This window comes from Urocitellus parryii, chromosome 7 (genome assembly GCF_045843805.1).
Source record: "Urocitellus parryii isolate mUroPar1 chromosome 7, mUroPar1.hap1, whole genome shotgun sequence".
Lineage (NCBI taxonomy): Eukaryota > Metazoa > Chordata > Mammalia > Rodentia > Sciuridae > Urocitellus > Urocitellus parryii.
Window position 1 is genome coordinate 102514663 of NC_135537.1, and position 14867 is coordinate 102529529.

At 44.7% G+C, this 14867-nt stretch overlaps 2 pseudogenes; both read left to right on the forward strand.

Annotated features, from left to right (window-relative positions):
• Positions 1 to 447: 447 nt before the first annotated feature.
• LOC144256085 (immunoglobulin heavy variable 4-30-4 pseudogene) lies at positions 448 to 6574 on the forward strand (annotated as a pseudogene).
• Positions 6575 to 8588: 2014 nt separating this feature from the next.
• Positions 8589 to 9757, forward strand: LOC144256086 (ankyrin repeat domain-containing protein 40 pseudogene; annotated as a pseudogene).
• Positions 9758 to 14867: the final 5110 nt, after the last annotated feature.

Below are 14867 nucleotides of genomic sequence, written 5' to 3' on the forward strand. Positions count from 1 at the left end.
CAGAAATATAAGATGATTATGGATAATATATACATAATAGATGATAGATAATGAAACAGAGAGAGATTAAAAGATAGATGATAAATAGACACAGAGAGCAACAATTGGTCTCATGTCCTTAATTGTACAGGAACACTGACACAATTTAAAAGCCTTCTTAACTGTGGCCACTTGGCATGTAGTCAGTCTCCATCAGCACATTTGCTGGACTAGAGGAGGAAATTCTGGGCTTAAAGAATGGGAACCATTGAGGGGACTGAATTCTCCCAGGGCTGCAGCCTTTGTCACTCACCACAAGCCCATGCCAGGGCCTCTCCTGCTCCTTCTCACTCTCAGGTACACATTTCCCACCATGGCCAAATCACATGGGGTCACACGGGCAGCCTGCACTGTCTGCACTACCAGGGGCTGTGTTTCTGTCACTGCTTCCAACATGAAAAGACCATCATGGCCACCACCTGTGATAATGGCCAGGTGGCCAACGGCCAGGTCTATAGTGCTATGGATGAGGGCCACTCCACAGGCCACAAGAGCTTAGACTGTCTGGTCTTTCTGTCAGAGAGACCAAAGAACAAGTGGAGCATGTTGATTCCCCAGTGTGACATACAGCTGATGGGGTCAGGGGAGGCCTGGTGCAGCCTGTGAGGCCCCTGTGACTCTCTTGTGCAGCCTCTGGGTTCACCTTCAGTAGCTCCTGGATGAGTTGGGTCAAGCAGGCTCCAGGGAAGGGGCTGGAATAGATCTTATACATTAGCAATAGTAGAGGGGTCATCAACTATGCACCTGGTAAAGGACCAATTCATCATCTCAAGACAACTCTCAGAACAGGTTTTACCTCTAAATGAGCTAGCTGAGAGCCAAGGGCACAGCCATCTATTACTGTGCTAGAGACACATTGAGGGGACTTCAGTGTGAGCCAAGACACAAACCTCCCTGCAGAGTACCCAGGGCCAGCAGGGGGCACTAAGCACACAGGAGATCACTACCAGGACAGGAGCAGGTGCAGATGAGGGTTGGAGGTTGATTTCCTGCATCTGGGGGCCTCTCCATGTATCAACTTCCCAGGGGAGATTTGTGGGTTTGCCTATACTAATTCTGGATATCTCTTAAGATAATTATTCTGTTTTTGTTATGTATTTCCTCTTTTAAAATAGTGCATCAGTATTGTATTCATTTGGTATTTCAGCCAGCTTTTTTGACCTTGCCATTAAAGGACATAACCAAAACAATTTTAGGTAAATAAAAGTTTATCTGAGGGCTCTCTGTTTCAGAGGCCTTGATCTATACAAGGCTGACTCCATTCCTTGGGACTCAAGCTGAGGCAGAAAATCATGCAGAAGAGTGTGGCAAAAAGAAGCAGCTCACATGGGGATCAGAAGCAGAGAGAGGTCTCCACTTGCCAGATACAAATATATACCCCAAACCAAACCTCAGTGAACAACTGTCTCCAGCCATACACCACCTTTCTCGAGTTACCACCCAGTTAATCCCATTAGGGATTAATTCACTAATTAGGTTAAAGCTATAACCCAATAATTTCTCCTCCAAACCTTCTTGTATTGTCTCACACATGAGTTTTTTGGGGACACTTCACATTCAAACAATAACATTGGGATTCATTTTGATATGATTATATAATTCATTAAATATAAAAGTTATTTTTCTGCCCTAGTGACTCCTCTTTCCTTCTTCTCAAATTCCCCAATTACTTTATTGATTTTTCTTCCATGTTTTATACGTTTGTTTAAATAAACACTATGTATATGTTTACACACACCTCTCTCTATCTATCTATCTATCTATCTATATCTATCTATCTATCTATCTATCTATCTATCTATCTCTCTCTCTCTCTATATATATATATATATAAAACTCCTGGTTCCTCCTATTTCCTGTCCATCCTTACTCGCCCTTAGTCACCTTCATCCTCTCCACTGGTCTCTTGTATTTTCTTGGGATTCCACCTGCCTTTATTTTCCTTATTTGTTCTAGCTTCCAAATATGAGAGAAAACACTGTACCATGACTTTCTTGCCCTAATGTTCTCCATCTCCACTCTTTCATCATGATTTCATGCTTTCTAATGACTGAGCAGAGCTGCATTATTGGTATATGACACACATTTCCTTTATGCATCCTTTATTGATGGGCATGTGGGCTGGTTGCATAACCTTGCTCTTGGGAATTGTACTGTGTAAACCCAGAAGTGGCTGGGTCATAGTAGTTTGCTGACTTTAGGTCTTTTGGATAAATATCAAGTAACAGGAGAGCTGGGTCACAATGTGGCTTCATCCATGCTATTTTGAGAGATCTTCACCCTGCTTCCCTCAGGGTAGCTCTCATCTGCAGTTCCACCAATGTAAGAGTGTACCTTTCCCCATGTTTTCTACAGCACATATTTTTATTTGTATTTTGATAACTACCATTCTGATTGAAGTGAGAAGGAATCTTATTGTCATTCTCATTGACATTTCTCTGATTGCTAGAAATGCAAATTTTTTAAAAATATTTTTAGTGTGTTGTATTTGTGCTTTTGAAAAGTGTCTGTTATTTGCCCATAAGCTATTGAATTATTTGTTTTTGAAGGTTGAGGCTTTTGAGTTCTTTATATATTCTGGGTACTAATCCCTCTCTGAGGAGCAGAGCAGAGGTGTTCATCCAGTCTCTAGGCTCTCTCTCCATGCATATACATTTCTTCTGGGCCGTACAGAACCTTCTGATTGTCACCGTCCTCATTGACTGATCTTGATTTTTTTTGCACTTTATAATGTTGTTGGTTGGCTTATTTTTTAAGACTCTTACCCATGTGTTCACATCATTAGCCAACATACATGGTTAGTTTCATCTTTTCTGACTTGGATGATTTTCAACATTCTTACTGGCTTATCGCTTTGTCAGGGTCCCAGACTTTAGTGGAACAGGAAAGTTGAGGGGGGCTTTCTTGCCCTAGTTCAGTCTCAGGGGAAAGCCCTCACAGTCTCTCACTAAAGCAGGATTCACTTCACTGTTGTGTTCCTCCTGTGAAACTTTCATGTTGCTTTCATCTTAGAAATTGCTGGATTTCATCCAGTGATAGGTTCTGTGCTTGTGCAGATACTCTCTTAATGTTGGCCTCTGTTGTGCTGAGGAAAGAATCACAGTGAACTGCTCCTTTATCTGTCGAGGCATTCCAGGCCCACCTGACAGGTGTGGCTCACTTACTGTGCTCTGCTCTTCAGGTTGCAACTTGCCAGGACTTTTCTGAAGAGTTCTAGCACTGAGTTTACCATGGCTATTAAAATGGGTTTGGTTACTCTTCAGTCAAATACCTGGAGATTGTAGTGTGGGCAGGCTGACTCACCATTCTGACTAGGGTGAGAACACATGAAAAATCAGACTGGACTTGTGGCTATAGACCTGACCATAATCATTGCACACACAAAAAAATACTTTCTCTACCATGGAGCCTGTGATGCTGAGCAGGTGTGGAATTTGCCTAAAATCATCTCCACATTCACTGCATGTGAAAGGCTTTTCTCCAATGTTAACTCTTAGGTGTGCAATGTGATTGGCATTTCTTCTAAAGATTTTTGACTTTTACTACACCCCTGATATCTTGTTCCAGTAGGATCTATCTGGTGTATAAAAGGCTGGACTGATGGTGAATATCTTCTCACATTCACTCCATTCCTAGTGCCTTTTCCCCTATGAAATGCCCCTGCACTCTCAGTGCTCCCTGGAGGCTGCCCTCTGGTGAGTCCCCTGGACCCTGAACACACTTGAGCTAGCTGAACGTCCTTCCCACCTCCCTGCTCTCCAGGCCTCTCCCACAGGTGGTTCTGCAGCTGCTCAAGGCTGGGACCCCGTCCTCCTCTTTTAAGTGTTACTCCCCAGGGCACAGCATGGGGTACTGAGGGTTCCCACTTAGCTCTCCTCCTGTGGTGCCCTCTGCCAGATGGATCCTCCACAGCCTCTGCTCTGTGCCAAGAGCCCTTCACTATCCACAGGTGGTTCTGCAGCCTCAGGAATCAAGGTTAATTCCTGCCCCACAGCCGATGACATCAGACTCTCTTCCTGCTGGTGATGTCACAGTAGCAACCAGAGGCATTTGGTCTCTGCATGGAGATACTTAATGTCCTCATCAGGGGTAGAGTTGAAAAATCATATATTTTAAAGACATTCTAAGTGTGACCAGAACAAGAGGGCAACACAGAAGAGGATTTTGTTCCCATGCAGAGACCAAATGCCTCTGGTTGCTACACACAGAGAAAGAGGCACAACTGAGGATTTGAAGCAGCATCATAGGAACATGAGAACACGAGGCTTGCCTTGCTCCAGACTTCTAAAGCAAGAGTGTTTCAGCTTTGGAGGCCAAGTCAGACTTGCTCGTCCCTAGGAGCCAGGTCAAACTCACATTTGAAACTGTTGTAGTTTTGCAGTTTTCCATAACATGAGCTGCCTGAGAAAGAATTTCCCACCCACACCCAATCCCAGGAAGATCCTTCACTGTATCCTGTTTTACTGTCTTCTGTTAAGAACAACATTTCTTCTGACCACACTGGAGGGCCACATTCTCTGCAATGTCTGTGAATTTGGATTTGGTTATTTGCATTCATCATAAAGAATTTCCCAGGGGCAAGAAGGATGAAAAAAGCTGACAGAAAGCAAATGAGTTACAGGAAGTTTTTCTTCAGCTATAACACAGTGATCTTGGCAATGGATCCTGTCTTAATTAGTCAGCACTCTCAATGTTCAAAAACTAGAGTAGAATCATCTGAGCTAAAAAGGAGGCCACTCAGAAAAATTCCAAAGCAACATGAGTCCTGGCTGCAGAACTCATGGAGGAGAATTGAGAGACAAGGTATTGAATCCATGCACCTTGATCATAACAGAAATGCAGAGCTCAGCCTAAGTGAGACTGGATGGAAATGTTACCTCAAGCAGGGCCATATGAAGCCCTGGCAGGATGGAGTCTACCGTCTCACACTTGACACAGGTGAAGTGGGAATGAGAATCCTAAAGAAGAGTCCAGATTCCCCAGGTCAGGGCTAAGATCATCTGAAGATGTCTCCCCTTTAGTACGCCTGGAAGAATAGCTTTTTAAGTTAGAAGATTTTCTAGGACATGGAAACTTCACCATTTGGCACTCATGAATTTAGGTGGTAAAATCATGGAGATGAGCAAGGTCTTGGGCTGTGGGCAAGGCAGGTCTCACTGCAGTGACACTGCACAAGGAACTGGACCTGGGGCTCCCTCCCTCACCCCATACTTCCCTGCATGCCAGCCCTGTCTGATGTCAAGCTATGCTGCTTGAGTAAACTCAGTGGTTCTCAGCCTCAGGCTGCAGCTGAGAGCTGCCTTTTCTCCCAGGACTCACACCTGGCCCAGCACCTCCCTGCTGTCCTCTCCTGGTGGAGACCAGAGGGCAGGACAGATGAGGGGAAGAGCTCAGAGCAGATTCCCACCCACTGCTGTCCACAGGAATTGGCTGGACAGTCAGGAGGACAAGCAGGGCAGAGGGTGGGGGAGGGCATTGGGCACACAGCAGGATGCCCCTGCCCTCCTGAGACCCTGCTCCCTCCTCTCCTGCTAAGTCTGTAGCCCCAAAATCTCACAGAGATGAAAGAGAAGAACTAGTCCTGAGAAAAAGGGGGGCTCTTCTCCTGGATGTGGGGAACCCCATCCTCAGACCTGGGCTCTGTTCAGTCATCACTGAGGGCTTCTCCTTCAGGGATGGGAGGTGAACCTGGGCCTCTTGCATGCTGGGCACATTCCTGCCACTCTGAGACCCTCCCAGGTTCAGGGAGGAAGGGCTTGAAAGAGGCAGCCTGGGCTCAGGAGGGTAGGCTCCCCCTCTGACAGCCTTCCAGCACCCCTGAAACCACCTGCTCTCCTCTCACAGGTAAAGGTCCACCTGGGTTCAAGACAGGGACACATCTCAGGAGCACAGAGGACCTGGGCAGCCTGAACTCAGCCTCTCCAGATATCAGAAGAGCCTCACCCACATGCAAATCCCTCCTCCTGCTCTGCGTTCAAATGCCCTCTGGGCTGTGGGAGCTCCCAGCTCTCTGCTCAGACAGGGCTTAGTTCTCTGGAAGGCAGGTGTGGTCTAGAAGATGAGGCTGCTGGGTCTTGTTCTGTGCCTGGTCACAGCTCTCCAAGGGAGTGTCCCCAGTGTCAGATCTGTATCCATGGGGAGGTTGTGGCTGCAGGTGACTGACAGGGTATGACTGTCTTTGTCCCCAGGTGTCCTGTGCCAGGTGCAGCTGCAGGAGTCAGGACCTGGCCTGGTGAATCCCTCTCAGACCCTGTCCCTCACCTGTGCTATCTCTGGTTACTCCATCACAACCAGTGATTACTGGTGGAGCTGGATCCGTCAACCCCCAGGGAAGGGGCTGGACTACATAGGGTACATAACTAGTGGTGATTGTACTAACTACAGTCCATTCCTCAAAAGCCGAGTGTCCATCTCCAGAGACACGTCCAAGAACCAGTTCTCCCTGCAGTTGAGCTCCCTGACCACTGAGGACACAGCCACCTATTACTGTGCCAGAGACACAGTGAGGGGACCTCAGTGTGAGCCCAGACACTAACCTCCTGCAGGGCACCCATGGCCAGCAGGGGGCGCTCAGCACACAGGGTCAGTTCCAGAGCAGGGTCAGAGGGAAGAAAGTGAAGTTCCCCTCATGTCCTGAGGTTTCTTCCCAGCCAGCAAACCCACTAACACTACCATGAATAGAGATTATTTACATCTTTCTTGTCTCAGAATCTCAGAAGTTTGTTCTTCTCTAAATCAGGCTTGTATGAAATTCTCTTGCTCAGCACAGGCTACTGAACAATATTTATTGATGAACATTAATTTTAACCTTTATTTTATTTATTTATTTTTATGTGGTGCTGAGGATCGAACCCAGGGCTTCACGTGTGCTAGGTGAGCACTCTACAGCTGAGCCACAACACCAGCCCCCCCCGAACATTAATTTTTTAATGATATTTTCTGCCCAGTGTCTGCAAAGTAAACTTTATAAACTTATCTTTTCAGTACCAGGGTTTCATATCAGGGGTCCCTACCCTGAGCTCCATCCTAGCCCTGCCTCAGTTTTATTTTAAGACAGGTTCTCTCTAAGAGGCCCAGGCTGGTCTTGAATTAGTTATCTTCCTACCTCATCATCCTGAGTACCTGGGATTAAAGGTGAGCTCTACCACGTCCAGGTTAACTTTATAAACATTTGATGCCATGTCTTATCCCCTCCATTCTCAGATGGATCCCCTGTTCTCTCCCCATGACACCTTCCCATTCCCAATCTGCTCAGTGTGCTTCCTGTTATGGGTCAGGTCATAGAACACATGTTACAGTAGAGCCCACATACTGCCAGAACCTTTCACACCTGGGACCTTTGGCAATGTCTGGAGTCAGTTTTATTTTCTCTTCTGTTAAAAAAGAAATTTTCCAAGGCAATTAGTTGTTAGGTACCATTGTAGCTGCCAAACCTCCAGCCATCACACAATACTACCCACAGCAAGGCATTATTTGAACCAAATGGCTATGTACGAAACTGAGAAGCAGTGATAGAAAGGCCTAAACCCAGTTAAAATGCAGAGAAATATGCACATTCAGAATAAACTTTCATGTATGTGAGCTGTCTATCCTAGTGATGACGCTCTGTGACACCCAATTCCCAAAACCAGGGCTCCAAGCTCTGTGTGGCCTGTGGACAGGGGTGACCTGAGAAAGGTCTTGAAGAGAAAGGGGCTCCCTTGGCAAAGACCCAGGAGGGAGAATGGTCAGTTATGTAGGAGACTGTGGGAGCTGTAAGGTGGCTCTGAAACTGGCTCCAGGTCCCTGAAGACATGCTCTGCTCAGGACCATTCTGTTCCCATCTTGGTGTGAGGTGACCCTAAGTCCAAGAAGCTCCAGGACCACGTGCTGGGGAGAGGCAGCTTGGAGCCTGCCTGGGTTTCCAGCCACTGTGGCTGGATGCAGGGTCACAGAGAGGGACACCCTGGGCTCTGTTACTACTCACACCAGTGTCTACTCTGTCCTGAAAGTCCAGCTCCAGTCTGGGTGAAGATGAACAGTGGCAATTTTGATATCCCAGATCATCCTAAGCTACTCTGGGTTCATTCCAGAATATTAAATTATTGGGAATATTTGAAAAATATGGGCTGGTTGACAGCTATGGCACTGATTTTAAATATGAAGTTTGCTAGTGGCTAAAATTTATACTACTAAAATTTGTAACAATGCTTGTCAATTCTACATCTATCGTTAACAATCTCATTTTTTAAAATTTCTTTAATTTTTTGTGCATTATAAAAATGAAAATTGTGTAGTCCGTTTTGATGTAGTTTTAAATGCATATACACAATTTTATAGCAGAGCAATTTTACCTGTGTACCTTGTATATCTTAAATTTCTCTGCCTGTCATCATCGTTTCAATTTATTATATATGTTTGGTCATAGTAAAAGAAAACACAGGGGCCTGCTGGCCGGGAGCACCTGGGGAGCGGCGGGCGGCGGGCGGAAGGGAGCACGGGCCTGGGCTGGGTGCGGGCCGCTTAGGCAGCGACAGCGCTGAGAGGCCAGGGCGGGGCGGCCGGGGGGCCTGCGGCCTAGTGGAAGATGAGCGCCCTCCTAGAGCAGAAGGAGCAGCAGGAGAGGCTGCGGGAGGCCGCGGCCTTGGGGGACATTCGGGAGGTGCAGAAACTGGTGGAGAGCTGGGTTGATGTGAATTCCCAAAATGAGGTCAACGGCTGGACTTGTTTACACTGGGCATGTAAACGCAACCATGGTCAGGTGGTCTCATACTTGTCACAGTCAGGTGCTGACAAAGAGATTCTTACCACAAAAGGGGAAATGCCAGTGCAGTTAACATCAAGGAGAGAAATCAGGAAGATCGTGGGAGTGGAAGAAGATGATAATGATGACGACACCCTTCCTCAGCTGAAGAAGGAGTCAGAACTGCCCTTTGTTCCCAATTATTTGGCCAACCCAGCCTTCCCTTTTATCTATACTCCCAGAGCAGAGGATTCAGCCCAGCTGCAGAATGGGGGCTCCTCCACACCCCCAGCATCCCCCCCTACAGATGGCTCACCTCCATTGCTGCCCCCTGGGGAACCCACCCTGTTAGGAGCCTTTCCCCGGGACTACCCTTCTTTGGCACTGGTTCAGAACGGTGATGTGACTGCCCCCCCTGCCATACTCAGAACACCAGAAAGCACAAAACCGGGTCCTGTTTGTCAGCCACCAGTGAGTCAGACCCGCTCCCTTTTCTCTTCTGTCCCATCTAAGCCACCAGTGACTCTGGAGCCTCAAAATGGGACTTATACAGGACCGGCGCCAGCATTCCAGCCATTTTTTTTTACTGGAACATTTCCGTTTAATATGCAAGAGCTTGTACTCAAGGTAAGGATTCAGAACCCATCTCTTAGAGAAAATGATTTCATTGAAATTGAACTGGACCGACAAGAGCTTACATACCAAGAACTGCTCAGAGTGAGTTGCTGTGAGCTGGGTGTTAATCCAGATCAAGTGGAGAAGATCAGAAAGTTACCAAATACGCTGCTAAGAAAGGACAAAGATGTCGCTCTACTCCAAGATTTCCAGGAGCTGGAACTGGTTCTGATGATAAGTGAAAACAACTTTCTGTTCAGAAATGCTGCGTCCACACTGATTGAAAGGCCTTGCTACAACAGGAGAGCTTCAAAACTGATGCAGCAGGGACTGAGTATTGTGACAATGTATGTCACCTCTGGGCCAAGGACAAGCCATTGATCAAAAAGCCTCGGATGCCCACGAGGTCCCCTGGTGCCACTGCGTAGTGTACACTAACATCGTTGTTCTGCAAAGGCAGGAAGCCCCTGTCCCCCAGCAGCGGTGCCACTCTTCCAAGCCTCTTGGTGCACAATAAACCTATTGCTTGAAGCTCTGAACAGCTGAGAAGTGGTCTGGAGAGGCAGAAGCCGGAGGTTCTATATCCAGTGTGTTTTATGTGCAGAATGTAAGAGAGTTGTCTAAGCAGAAGCTGAGAGAGCACAGAACCTATTTCCGGCCACTCCTGTTGACAGTGCACCTGAAGGGCCGGGCGTGCTTTTCTTAGTGTTGTAGGCTCATGACTCTCCTGAAATTGCAAACTGACTAGAGAGGAAGACTGGGGAAAGCACAGGTACTGGACAAAGGGATTTTGGTGTGACTTGTGCTGTGAGGTTTCTTAGAACATATTTACAAATGTTACTCAGGTGAAAAGTATTTAAGTATACAGTTACCTAATTGTAAATAGGCTGTTAACCAAAAGCTTCCCCTCCCCCACTTTTCCTTTGCGAACACTCACAACTGCTTCTGTCTCCACTATCATCTCTGCTTTACCTCCCCTTCACAGTCACTAGAGGGCTCTCTGAGGCTTTCTAAAAAAGCCACTGCATTTTTACTGAGGCGATTCCTGTCATCAATGTATTTAATTGCACTGTTTGAGAAGAGCACAAGCATTGCGAGTCCATATTCTACATTCTCATTTTCCACTAGAAATGAAAAGCAGTTTTTGAGCCTGAATCTGTTGCTATTTTACAGGTTATTGTGGGAAATTGAACTAAAGGAGTTAACATCTTTATTTTTGTAACAAAGATAAAGGTTATTTTGAAATTATTAGGATTTTTACACAACTCTGAAATCTGTTGCTTTTTTAAACAAATCGTTTGATCTTAGGGATTCCCCCTACTGCCACCACCAATCCACTCAACAAAATCAGTTGTGAGTCTACCAGACTTAAAAACAAAAACAAAACTTACCTGATTAAACTCTTGAGCATGGCATAAGAATTTTGTTCAAGAATGCATTTGAGGATTATTTTCATTTTCTTCAGCATCATTAAGGTGAAAGAAAAGCTACTGTCTCATTGAAACAAACAGCTTAGATTTAGAAATCAGAGCTGCCCAGGTAGACAGGAGAGCAGGGGTTGAAGCCAGCTATTGGAGAGCATCCCCGCTGTCTTAAGAAGCTTTCTCCCCATGGTGCCTATAGTTTCCAAAGAAACTTAACTTCCTGACTGTGTTAACTTAATTTTATTAGAACACTATAATTGAGTAAGAAGGTGCAGAAGATGTCAATGGAAGAGAATGTTGTACTAAGATAATGGCCTCCTGCTGCTGCTTAAGTACTGAAATGAGGCCGAGATATTCTTCAAGGCCAACTTCTTGGAGTCACTCTGTTTAATGACTTCCTCGTATCTCCTCCCCTCTTACTGCTGGTGACATACCCTTGTGGAGTGTGCATAGCAGAGTGAAGGTTACTTTATTACCTACTTTCTCTTAAGTGCTTTAAAGAAACCTCCCTTGTGTTTCAACCAATCAGAAACTACATTATCTAGATGTACTAACCTCTTCCTTCACTTTGAAAAGTTACAACTTACTGATACAATTAACTTGGTTCTATCCTTCAAGAAATGGTTCAGTATTAACTCATGTCTAAATTACTGGGGTTAAAACTCTTTTAGCCACCTAGATTAATTAGAGATTCTCAGAAGCAGTGGAGGCCCTTGGCTAGGAGGTGGCCTACAGAGTTGTTCTCCAGGCTCAGAAGCAGAGGGAGCAAGGGCTCTGCCCTACCCTGACCTCTCTCTCCATAGAATCCTCTGTGGTCAGTGACTCTGGCAGTGGGATTAGACTGCACAGTTGCTGGTAGGTGAGTTTAAAGTCTTAATCTATGCATTCAGAGAAATATTTTTATATGCTTTGTGTAATTTATAACAAGAGTTTTTTTTTGTTGTTTTTTTTTAGCTTTGTTAACTGTGAATTCTCTCCTTCCCCACTGCATATTTAAAGCATGTGTTCACACTGTGTGTAAACATTCACAGAGGATTCTTTTCTTTGTGCATTGCTACTCTTCAAACATAACAGGTATTATTAAAATTAAATATTAACTGACCAAAAAAAAAAAAAGAAAGACAACACAACAGTTTTCCTTTGTTATATGTCTCTGACGTTCTTATTGTACATTGTACAAATGTTGGTGTTTTAATGACTAAAAAGAACCCAATTGCATTCAGAGGGCATTTCTGAATGATTTATTTCCCCCAATGGTTTGATTTCTGTCTTCTTTCCTTCACTGAAACCTCAGGACTTGCTCTGCATTCTCACACAGTTCTTTCCTCACCCAGGTGGATGCTGGGATCACTTTCCCTAAACACAATGCCCCTAACTTGAAGACAGCCTGTATTTGATGGCTTAAGCCTGTTTCTCTGAGTATAATACATGGACATACTTATACAAATTAGATTTAGGACTTGAGAGTGTAATACATTTTGAAGGATCTGAATAAATAATGATGTGTTGTATATTGTTGTTCACACATGAGGGTGTTTGATCATCAACATCACTGTGAATGTCACCCTTTCTTTCCTTCAGACACACAGCTGGCCATTCCAGCTTTATTTTCATGATTACATTAAAACCTTGTAAAGTCTTGTGAGGCAGAGGAGACAGCACCCTGACACAAGGAGTGCCAGGTGCCATGATGGGGCCCAGGCTGGGCACGCCCAGCTGTCCATCACCTGTCCCTCCTGAGTCTGGGGAGCCCACCAGCTGCTCTGCCCCAGTCACTGTGAAGTACAACCTGACTGTGCGCCACAAGTGCCCTGTGAGCTGCAGAGCCCCAGGACAAGGCCCTCTCTGCATGTGGCCCTCACCACCCACCCTCACCCCCACCCTCCCTGCACCTTCCCATCTCCAGTGGCCACTGTCCTCTCTCTTTCCAGGACCTGCTGCAGTAGGCTACCCACATGAGTGATGGTGTGGTGATGGTCTCCCTCTGCCTGACTCATTTCAGCTAGGACCATGTGCTCCAGGGCCATGCCCAGGTCCAGGAAGGACAGGATGCCATTCTTTTGGCTATAAAATATTTCCTGGTCTGTGCATAGTGGATGTTCTTCATCCATCTACCCCTGAATGACTCCTTTGTTGATTGTGAAATGTGTTTCAATAATCAATGGTTTTCCAATAATTATTTGATGTACAGATTACATTTCTTATGGAAAAACACTCAGTACCTGGGTGGCTACATCATGGGTGAGACCTGATTTTATTTCTGATGAAGCTCCACAGTGTTCTCCATGACACAGTCTACATTCCCAGTAGTACCCTGACCCCTTCCACTGTGAGCATTTGTTATCTTCCTCCTTTACAAGGAGCCATCTCACCAGGGAGGATTGAAATCTCCCTGTTGTTTTGTTTGCATTTTCCTGGTTATTTGTGATGTTGAGCATTTAATAAGTTATTTGTGTTATTTCTATGTGATCTTTGATAGATGTGAACATAGGTAATTTACCCAAGTGCAGTAAACTGTGGGGTATTTGCTCTGTGTTATCTTTGGCTACTGAACTGTTGACTTTTCCCACTCATTCTGCATTTCTTACCCTTGTTGGAGCAACAGGTTTCCAAATAAATTTTCTGCTAGTGTGTAGATTTTCTCCTCAGTCAGTAGCTTCCTTTGCTGTGGAGAATCCTGCTGCTTGATCTGTCCACTTTTACTCTATGGCCTTTGTTTTTAGGTTCTTATCTTATTTCTCCTCCTGTGTGAGCACATTTCAGTGTCTCCTAAGTTTTCTTCCACGGCTTTGACATCTCAGGACCTGTGTGTAAGTCTTGCATTGATTTGGAGCTGAGATTTTACCTGGTGAGAGTGGGGGTCTAATTCTAATCTCCTGCCTGTGGTTGTCCAGTTTTCCCAGAGCTATTCAGTAAAGAACCATCCTTCCAATAAGGATTCCTGACCTTTTTGCTAGACCCAGTGGACTACATGTGTGTGGCTGCACCCTGTCATCAAAATCTCCTTGCATTTGTGTGTGGGTTCAGTGCAGGGCCAGCTCTCTAGGCTGCTGTCACCTGTGGTGCATGTTGATGTGCAGGTAGAGATGAGACCAGGCAGTGCTATTTTGGGTGAAGGTGGCTTTGCATGTTCAGTTTCCCTTTGGCTCTCTGTGAGTTTTAAGTTTATGCTTTCTCTTTCTGTAAAGAATGTCACAGGAACTTTGGCAAAGGATGCATTGAATCCACAGGTGGTTTCATGGGGTGTGTACAATCAACAGTATTTTTACCCCAGTTCCATGAATTGGGATATCTTTCCACTTTTTCTGTATTTTATCTTCAATTGCTTTAAACGAATTTAGAGTTTACCTAATGGATATATTTCATTTTTTTGGATAATTTAATTCTAGATAATTATGTAGCAATTTTGAATAGGACTATTTCTTGAATTTTTCAACATGATTACTTTTTTTTAAAGAGAGATCGAGAGCGAGAAAGAGAGAGAGAGGAGAGAAAGAATTTTTAAATATTTATTTTTTAGTTTTCGGTAGACACAACATCTTTATTTTATTTTTATGTGGTGCTGAGGATCGAACCCAATGCCCCATGCATGCCAGGCGAGTTCACTACTTCTTGAGCCCCATCTCCAGCCCACAACATGGTTACTTTTGATGTATAAAAATGTCACATTTTGTATGGCAACTTTGTATTTTGTGACTTTACCAGTTTGTCAGTTGTAACATTCAAGGTGGACTCTTTAGGTTTTTTTTTTTTTTTTTTTTTTAAGGAAGTGTCTTATGGAACTAAACACTAAAAGAATTTAAGTAAAAGGCAGTAATCTGTATGTACACAAAATGATCATTCCATAAGTATTTACATGAGGGAAAAGAGAGAGAATCACTAAAACTGAATTGCTACAGGTATGAGAATCCTTTCTCAAAGCATTTTTATTGAGGAATCATATAAGCTTTTAAAATGAAAATAATTGCAGAAACATAAATGTTAATTTCAGTTCTCAGTTCTTACTATTTAAAGGAACCAATAGGTCATAAACAGCCCAAGATTTCAAGAACCAACTATTCAGTTCA